The 10,571-nt window shown below is 46.5% G+C and overlaps 1 long non-coding RNA gene across 1 annotated transcript; it reads right to left on the bottom strand.

The window, feature by feature from the left end:
* Positions 1-1,944: 1,944 nt before the first annotated feature.
* LOC120962083 (uncharacterized) lies at positions 1,945-2,523 on the bottom strand. The gene is made up of 2 exons (XR_005752880.2): positions 2,410-2,523; positions 1,945-2,153 (listed from the first exon to the last, which is right to left on the bottom strand). It is a non-coding gene; the product is annotated as an uncharacterized lncRNA (long non-coding RNA).
* Positions 2,524-10,571: the final 8,048 nt, after the last annotated feature.

Below are 10,571 nucleotides of genomic sequence, written 5' to 3'. Positions count from 1 at the left end.
CTCATTTCTTTGCTTTCCACATACTGTTGTAGTTAATTTTTGAGTTTATCCATGTGTTTCCTATGTGTCATCACAATCAAAGCCTAACACCCTGACGTAAATGCATGTTCTCAGATAGAAGTTTATTATTACATCTTGTGAACCACACAAAGTTGATGCGGACACCCTGGAATTGGGATAGGAAATCATACATAGTTGTGATAAAGTCTTCTCGGTATCTCTTGTAATGGCCAATCGAGTATTTTTTCCACTCCGATGAGTGACCAGGGGTAAACCCTAGCCGACAGAAACCACGCCCCTTTACCCCTCCCCCCCCCCCCCCTCCTCCTCTATCGTTGCCGGCAGGCGCCAACGGTCGAAGCCCAGTCGGTGTTGGTGGCGGCAGGGCCTCTTCTCCCCTTTCCTCGCTCGACGAGAGCTGGCACGGGATGACCTGACCAAGCGGAGGCGCTATACTCGCGTGGGGCTTGGCGCTGCAATACGTTCACGCATGGTGGCGGCACGGCGGTGCTCGCATGACGTGCCTCTCGTGGCGTGGGGGTGGGGGCGACTGGCTATCTTGGTTGCTACATCGGGTGTGGGACACTGTCGCATCCACTCATAGTGGTGTGGTGGTTCCACGGTGGTTAGGCGGGTCAATGGTTTGGCGATGGCTCGAGGCAGTTCTAGCACCGACTCGTTAGCGGGTGGCTCGGGTGAACGGTCTCGAAGGCCATCTTCGGTGGTAGGATGCAGTTGGTCTGATTGGCCTCATCGCTAGACAGATGGCTATGTCTTGCCATACACACGGATAGGCGGTGAGCCGGTGGTGGGGCGTCACAACGGGTGACATGTGGGGTGGGGGAGTGATGGGTGACTCCTGAAACACCCATCTAGGGGCGCCAGTCGTGGACATGGTTCGCGCCTGTCTAGCTTGGGCAACACTGACAACGGTTGCGGCCATGGGTGTGATTCCCCCTTTAAGGCTTCTCCACGGTTGCTCTATGTCCTTCGCGTTGCTCTAGGTCAAAATCTTGATCCTTTGGATCAATCGGTGATGGCTAGGCACTGCCTTGGAGCTCATGTTATGTCAGTGTTCAACTTTGTCTCTTGGCAGTGATTGTTGACCATTGAGGGATCCATCGACTCCATAGTGATTCTTATTTTCTACATGTTGTTTTGTTTGGAGTTGTATGGGGTGGTGTTTTTGTTCTTCAAAACCTATATATCTTGCCACGTGTGTCTGTGTGTGTGCGCACGCGCGCGTGCGTGGTGGAGTGTTGTATGCTTCGGTTGTTTGCTCGTCATTGCTCTATAAATAAAGCAAGGCGAAGATATTTTTGATAATACCTCTCGTAACAATTTTCCATTATGAAGACTCATCGGTGGGCCGGGAGCTCCCTTGACTGCATTAAGAAGAATAGAGTTGATCCGAATCCAAAATCCATACTAGAACACGTCATTAACTTTCTTTGGAAGAAACTATATCTTTATATGTACTGCTCAACCTTGTGACTAGATTTCTCCGGTTGCTTAACTACGTACCTGCTGGAAGTGTTGACGTTTTTGTGCATTGCTCTATAGCCTAACTATATAAGTGTCTAACAACTGCCGGTGTTCAGTTTTTGCTCATCCAGAACAATGAACATATTTGTAAAGAACCCCACCGGAACAACGATCCGGGTCTGGGTTCACCCATCAGACACCGGAGCAACGATCCGGGTCCAAGTCTCCTCTTCCCAAACGAGGGTGAAATTTTTGATTTTTTTTTCAATACAGAAGTCTGCTTGCTAAATAAAACTAATGTACTATATCAGTTTCGTTCGCTATATCTGTTCATAACTGTATGATATTCGTCTTTTAAGAAGTTTTTCCATGACACAATATAGATTAATATTCTCCATCCCATGGTGCTCTCCCAAGAATAGAATCCCATGCATAAATGGGTGATTCAAGGACACAAAGTTATGAATTCAATAATGATAACATTAATTGTGCTTAGCGTATCAATTAAGTTTATTCATCCCAACAAATCTTGCAGTTGCAGGTGCCACGGAGCATCCGATTGCACCAGAATCCTCGAACCTTCTTGCCCTGGCCCCAAAACTCACATTCATGCTTGCATGCTAGATTGTTGCAGATCACGAGCGAAAATTGAACCACGGCACATTTCTCTGCATACCGCAAACATAATAAAATTTATACATAAAGGTGAGACGTTGATTGTAATGACATGATTCTTACAACGCTGCATAAAAGTAGTTAGATCTACCCAAATCGTAAAGGACATACGCAAAATGTGCATCAACGTACTATTTGAGAAAACTTTGGTAATACAATCTTGAAATCTTATTTATATTTTTCAACGTTCTTGCTTGGAATAACATATGCACTAGGAACTCTACATAAACAACAACACGGAGAACATACCTCCAGATGTAGTGCTTCCGAACAACACAAGCATCACCAGTAAACAAGCAGTGGCAGACCTTCCGTCCATTCTTGCAGGATACATTCCAACCAAAGCAAAGGGACAATATATAATATCATAAGGACAATAAAAAGTGCATCTTTTAGGAAAGAATTATTGTTGATTATTGATTGATATGGACATATTTTTTATCAAGAAAGAATTATTGCAGATTATTGCTTGTTTCTTATGGATGAACCATTTATTAGGAAAGAGTTAGTGTGGATTATTGGTTGATATGGACACTTAATGCTCACTAAATCAAATCAAACCCGGTATACTGAATGAACACCTCTGAATAAGTGAATGCATTGTATTGCTACTTATTAAATCATCATGTTGCACTAAAAAACACATGGATTTTACATATTTCAACAACAAAATAAAACACTCAATATGAAAAAATATATTAATAATATCATGAGATTGAGTAGTCACAAAGTTTACAATGATTGACAAAAAACCTATTATTTTCTGGTATATTAATTTTTTTAAATATAAACTAGAAAAATTGCCCGTGCGTTGCAACGGGAGAAAAAAATAACTCGTACACTCTCATTTTTGTACAGTATAAGATGTGTGATTAATTAGACCAATCGTAATCCCCGGACAAATGGCTTACATATTCTGACTAATGTCTGTGTGGTTTCTTGAGCTTTGATCTTTTTTATCACGCCTCGGGGAGATATCACATATGCCCTGCGTTGCAATGAGATTTTTTTTGTCATATATTAAAATTTAATGAGAATTATATGTGCAAAATACATTAGCAGTTCATGGAAAATTTAATATATCAGTGATATCTTATAGAGTATATACACTTCAGTGTCTATCCTCCCGCAAAATCAATTCTAAAATTCTACTGCTTGTGGATTTTCAAGCTTATAGTTGTACTTTTTGTTCTTGGCGATTTGATAAAGGTCTTTAATACTAAAATCCGCATTTATTTGCATGCGTTAAAAAAATCTACATGTTGAAATCCTATCCTACTGCTTCAATTCTGTAAATGATGAAATATAAGTAGACTAATTATTTTTTACGTGATCCCATATTCAAATTTTATTATCTCCATGTGAGTTATTCTTTTCTAAAAAGGAGTCTAGTTTCTTAGATCTTCCTTGGTCATTATACCCGAATATGGCTATGTTTGTAGCAAAAAGGAAAAGACACTCAAATGTGTGGGTCTTTTTCATGTAGAGCATGCAAGTTTGAATGGGACCCCATTCAAATGTATAGTTAATTTTCTCATGATGAGCATGCAGGTTTACATGTTTCCAGCAATTTTGTAAGTGACCTGTACAGCTAGGTAAATCAGCAAGGGAAACGTTTAGAGTCGGTGCGCCGGCCGAAGCGCTCGGCCGGTCGCGGATCCGTCGCATGCCAGCCTGGCGTCGCCCACTCTTGCGCATAGCCCAACCAACCCTTTTCTTACGGGCCCACAACCACTTTATTATCCATCCAGGAACTTTTCTCGTCTCCCCACCACAGCCTTCGTCTTCCTCGCCGCAAGCAGCTCGCGCTCCTCCGCCATGGCCCTCGTCGGCCCTAGCTCCGCTCGCCGCTAGAGGACCCTCCCCCAAACTGCTCCATCCCCAGGCACACGCACTTGCGCATCCATGGTCCATTCATTGACAGTGCAGGGGGAAAACGTCTGTGTGCAAGTGCAACCATGACCGCTACAAACGACGAGCTCGGACCACACTGGTACGCGGCCAGGCGTGAAACTGATTCAACTGAAGGGGGCGTTGCGACCGTTGGTGTGAGGTGCTGGAACCAGGCGATGAAGGAGCTACGACCCATGGCAGAATTTGCTACAACCAAATACGGCGAGGGAATGACCCGCGACGGCGGCGACATAGTATTACTGCAACCGCATAAGTTTTTGCTACTACCGATGTCTGCAATTGCTACCACCGGTGATGGCATTTTGCTACATCCTTCATGATGATGCTGCAACCTCGACGGCGGCGACGATTTTTTTGCTGCAACCGGCTATGGTCGAAGCTACCACCGGCGAGCTTTTTTGCTACAACCATGTACAGATCAATTAGCCGCGACTCGGGTCGGCGGTGATGATATTTTGCTGCAACCGTTGTCGGTTTTTGCTACTACCGGCGTCATTGTTTGCTACATGCTTCACAGCTTAGATGCGACAAGCGACGACGGCGGCGACATTTTTGCTACATCTGTTCATGGATTAGCTACAACCAGACTCTGCAGAACTAAAAAAGTTGCAACCGTTTGACAGAGGAAGCTTGAATCGTATGTGCAAAAAGCTTCAACCGGTACTTGTTTTTGCTTCGACAGGTGGACAATTTTGCTGCTACCGGCGGCAACCCGAGGAGGAGATGCATCTTTTTTTGTGAGCTCGCCGTCGGGGTGCTGTGTCCGGCGAACAGTCGGCACCGGAGCGTGGTCGTCGTGCACTAGGGTTGCGAGCGGTGCCACCGGATTACAAGGATGCAACCATGGGCGCACGTTGCTGCATCCACGGAGATGAGAAACGCACGAAGGCGACATATGTGAGGGCAGCGACCGGAGGCGACGACGGCGAGGCGGCGAGCTGGCAGCAGGGGAGGAGGTGCGGGGGCGCGCTGTTGGGAATCGTAGCGTAATTTAAAATTTTCCTACGCTCACCAAGATGCATCTATGGAGTGTACTAGCAACGAGGGGAAGGGAGTGCATCTACATACCCTTGTAGATCGCGAGCGGAAGCGTTCCAATGAACGTGGATGACGGAGTCGTACTCGCCGTGATCCAAATCACCGATGACCGAGTGCCGAACGGACGGCACCTCCGCGTTCAACACACGTACGGTGCAGCGACGTCTCCTCCTTCTTGATCCAGCAAGGGGGAAGGAGAGGTTGATGGAGATCCAACAGCACGACGGCGTGGTGGTGGGTGTAGCGGGTCTCCGGCAGGGCTTCGCCGAGCTTCTGCGAGAGAGAGAGAGAGAGGTGTTGCAGGGGAGGAGGGAGGCGCCCAAGGCTGTAGGTTGCTGCCCTCCCTCCCCCCCTTTATATAGGCCCCCTTGGGAGGGGGGGGGCCAAAACCCATCTAGGGTTGGGGGGGCGGCGGCCAAGGGGTGGAAAGGGGTGCCCTGCCCCCCAAGGCAAGGGGGAAGCTCCCCCCTAGGGTTCCCAACCCTAGGCACATGGGGGGAGGCCCAAGGGGGGCGCCCCAGCCCACTAAGGGCTGGTTCCCTTCCACTTTCAGCCCACGGGGCCCTCCGGGACAGGTGGCCCCACCCGGTGGACCCCCGGGACCCTTCCGGTGGTCCCGGTACAATACCGGTAACCCCCGAAACTTTCCCGGTGGCCGAAACTGGACTTCCTATATATAATTCTTCACCTCCGGACCATTCCGGAACCTCTCGTGACGTCCAGGATCTCATCCGGGACTCCGAACAACTTTCGGGTTTCCGCATACATATATCTCTACAACTCTAGCGTCGCCGGACCTTAAGTGTGTAGACCCTACGGGTTCGGGAGACATGCAGACATGACCGAGACGCCTCTTCGGTCAATAACCAACAGCGGGATCTGGATACCCATGTTGGCTCCCACATGTTCCACGATGATCTCATCGGATGAACCACGGTGTCGAGGATTCAATCAATCCGTATGCAATTCCCTTTGTCAATCGGTATGTTACTTGCCCGAGATTCGATCGTCGGTATCCCAATACCTTGTTCAATCTCGTTACCGGCAAGTCTCTTTACTCGTACCGCAATGCATGATCCCGTGACTAACGCCTTAGTCACATTGAGCTCATTATGATGATGCATTACCGAGTGGGCCCAGAGATACCTCTCCGTCACACGGAGTGACAAATCCCAGTCTCGATCCGTGCCAACCCAACAGACACTTTCGGAGATACCCGTAATGCACCTTTATAGTCACCTAGTTACGTTGTGACGTTTGGCACACCCAAAGCACTCCTACGGTATCCGGGAGTTGCACGATCTCATGGTCTAAGGAAAAGATACTTGACATTGGAAAAGCTCTAGTAAACGAAACTACACGATCTTTTATGCTATGCTTAAGATTGGGTCTTGTCCATCACATCATTCTCCTAATGATGTGATCCTGTTATCAATGACATCCAATGTCCATAGTCAGGAAACCATGACTATCTGTTGATCAACGAGCTAGTCAACTAGAGGCTTACTAGGGACAGGTTGTGGTCTATGTATTCACACATGTATTATGATTTCCGGACAATACAATTATAGCATGAATAATAGACGATTATCATGAACAAAGAAATATAATAATAACCTTTTATTATTGCCTCTAGGGCATATTTCCAACAGTCTCCCACTTGCACTAGAGTCAATAATCTAGTTACATTGTGATGAATTGAACACCCATTGCGTCCTGGTGTTGATCATGTTTTGCCCTAGGGAGAGGTTTAGTCAACGGATCTGGTACATTCAGGTCCGTGTGTACTTTACAAATATCTATGTCTCCATTTTGAACACTTTCACGAATGGAGTTGAAGCGACGCTTGATATGCCTGGTCTTCCTGTGAAACCTGGGCTCGTTCGCAAGGGCAATAGCTCCAGTGTTGTCACAGAAGAGAGTCATTGGGCCCGACGCATTGGGAATCACCCCTAGGTCGGTAATGAACTCCTTCATCCAGACTGCTTCCTGTGCTGCCTCCGAGGCTGCCATGTACTCCGCTTCACATGTAGATCCCGCCACGACGCTTTGCTTGCAACTGCACCAGCTACGCTCCTCCATTCAAAATATACACGTATCCGGTCTGTGACTTCGAGTCATCCAGATCTGTGTCGAAGCTAGCGTCGACGTAACCCTTTACGACGAGCTCTTCGTCACCTCCATAAACGAGAAACATATCCTTAGTCCTCTTCAGGTACTTTAGGATATTCTTGACAGCTGTCCAGTGTTCCTTGCCGGGATTACTTTGGTACCTTCCTACCAAACTTACGGCAAGGTTTACATCAGGTCTGGTACACAGCATGGCATACATAATAGACCCTATGGCCGAGGCATAGGGGATGACACTCATCTCTTCTATATCTTCTGCCGTGGTCGGGCATTGAGCCGTGCTCAATTGCACACCTTGCAATACAGGCAAGAACCCCTTCTTGGACTGATCCATACTGAACTTCTTCAATATCTTGTCAAGGTATGTACTCTGTGAAAGACCAATGAGGCGTCTTGATCTATCTCTATAGATCTTGATGCCTAATATATAAGCAGCTTCTCCAAGGTCCTTCATTGAAAAACACTTATTCAAATAGGCCTTTATACTTTCCAAGAATTCTATATCATTTCCCATCAATAGTATGTCATCCACATATAATATGAGAAATGCTACAGAGCTCCCACTCACTTTCTTGTAAACACAGGCTTCTCCATAAGTCTGTGTAAACCCAAACGCTTTGATCATCTCATCAAAGCGAATGTTCCAACTCCGAGATGCTTGCACCAGCCCATAGATTGAGCGCTGGAGCTTGCACACTTTGTTAGCATTCTTAGGATCGACAAAACCTTCCGGCTGCATCATATACAACTCTTCCTTAAGGAAGCCATTAAGGAATGCCGTTTTGACGTCCATCTGCCATATCTCATAATCATAGTATGCGGCAATTGCTAACATGATTCGGATGGACTTCAGCTTCGCGACGGGTGAGAAAGTCTCATCGTAGTCAACCCCTTAAACTTGTCGAGAACCCTTAGCGACAAGTCGAGCTTTGTAGATGGTCACATTACCATCCGCGCCCGTCTTCTTCTTAAAGATCCATTTGTTTTCTATGGCTCGCCGCTCATCGGGCAAGTCAGTCAAAGTCCATACTTTGTTTTCGTACATGGATTCTATCTCGGATTTCATGGCTTCTAGCCATTTGTCGGAATCCAGGCCCGCCATCGCTTCTTCATAGATCGAAGGTTTACCGTTGTCTAACAACATGATTTCCAGGACAGGGTTGCCGTACCACTCTGGTGCGGAACGTGTCCTTGTGGACCTACGAAGTTCAGTAACTTGATCCGAAGCTTCATGATCATCATCATTAACTTCCTCCCCAGTCGGTGTAGGCACCACAGGAACATTTTCCCGCGCTGCGCTACTTTCCGGTTCGGAAGGGGTGACTATCACCTCATCAAGTTCCACTTTCCTCCCACTCAATTCTTTCGTGAAAAACTCCTTCTCTAGAAAGGACCCGTTCTTGGCAACGAAGATCTTGCCTTCGGATCTGAGGTAGAAGGTGTACCCAATAGTTTCCTTAGGGTATCCTATGAAGACGCATTTTTCCGATTTGGGTTCGAGCTTTTCAGGTTGAAGTTTCTTGACATAAGCATCGCATCCCCAAACTTTTAGAAACGACAGCTTAGGTTTCTTCCCAAACCATAATTCATACGGTGTCGTCTCAACGGATTTCGACGGAGCCCTATTTAAAGTGAATGCGGCAGTCTCTAAAGCATAACCCCAAAATGAGAGCGGTAAATCGGTAAGAGACATCATAGATCGCACCATATCCAATAGAGTGCGATTACGACGTTCGGACACACCATTTCTCTGAGGTGTTCCAGGCGGCGTGAGTTGTGAAACTATTCCACATTTCCTTAAGTGTGCACCAAACTCGTGACTTAAATATTCTCCACCACGATCTGATCGTAGGAATTTTATTCTCCTGTCACGTTGATTCTCAACCTCACTCTGAAATTCTTTGAACTTTTCAAAGGTTTCAGACTTGTGTTTCATCAGGTAGACATATCCATATCTACTTAAATCATCAGTGAGAGTGAGAACATAACGATATCCTCCGCGAGCCTCAACACTCATTGGACCACACACATCGGTATGTATGATTTCCAATAAGTTGGTTGCTCGCTCCATTGTTCCGGAGAACGGAGTCTTGGTCATCTTACCCATGAGGCATGGTTCGCACGTGTCAAATGATTCGTAATCATGAGACTCCAAAATTCCATCTGCATGGAGCTTCTTCATGCGCTTGACACCAATGTGACCAAGGCGGCAGTGCCACAAGTATGTGGGACTATCGTTATCAACTTTACATCTTTTGGTATTCACACTATGAACATGTGTAACATCACGTTCGAGATTCATCAAAAATAAACCATTGACCAGCGGGGCATGACCATAAAACATGTCTCTCAAATAAATAGAACAACCATTATTCTCGGATTTAAATGAGTAGCCATCTCGAATTAAACGAGATCCAGATACAATGTTCATGCTCAAAGCTGGCACTAAATAACAATTATTGAGGTTTAAAACTAATCCCGTGGGTAGATGCAGAGGTAGCGTGCCGACGGCGATCACATCGACCTTGGAACCATTCCCGACACGCAACGTCACCTCGTCCTTCGCCAGTCTCCGTTTATTCCGTAGTTCCTGCTTTGAGTTACAAATATGAGCAACCGCACCGGTATCAAATACCCAGGAGCTACTACGAGTACTGGTAAGGTACACATCAATTACTTGTATATCACATATACCTTGGGTGTTGCCGGCCTTCTTCTTGTCCGCTAAATATTTGGGGCAGTTCCGCTTCCAGTGACCACTTCCCTTGCAATAAAAGCACTCAGTCCCGGGCTTGGGTCCATTCTTTGACTTCTTCCCAGTAACTGGTTTACCGGGCGCGGCAACTCCCTTGCCGTCCTTCTTGAAGTTCTTCTTACCCTTGCCCTTCTTGAACTTGGTGGTTTTATTCACCATCAACACTTGATGTTCTTTTCTGACCTCCCCTTCCGCTGATTTCAGCATTGAATATACCTCGGGAATGGTCTTTTCCATCCCCTGCATATTGTAGTTCATCACAAAGCTCTTGTAGCTTGGTGGAAGCGACTGGAGGATTCTGTCAATGACCGCGTCATCCGGGAGATTAACTCCCAGCTGAGACAAGCGGTTGTGCAACCCAGACATTCTGAGTATGTGCTCACTAACAGAACTGTTCTCCTCCATTTTACAGCTGAAGAACTTGTCGGAGACATCATATCTCTCGACCCGGGCATGAGCTTGGAAAACTAGTTTCAGCTCCTCGAACATCTCATATGCTCCATGTTTCTCAAAACGCTTTTGGAGACCCGGTTCTAGGCTGTAAAGCATGCCGCACTGAACGAGGGAGTAATCA

Source organism: Aegilops tauschii, chromosome 3, assembly GCF_002575655.3.
Source record: "Aegilops tauschii subsp. strangulata cultivar AL8/78 chromosome 3, Aet v6.0, whole genome shotgun sequence".
Taxonomy (NCBI): Eukaryota; Viridiplantae; Streptophyta; class Magnoliopsida; order Poales; family Poaceae; genus Aegilops; species Aegilops tauschii.
The sequence above is the reverse complement of the archived record's forward strand: the minus strand, read 5'-3'. Positions and strand labels throughout refer to the sequence as shown.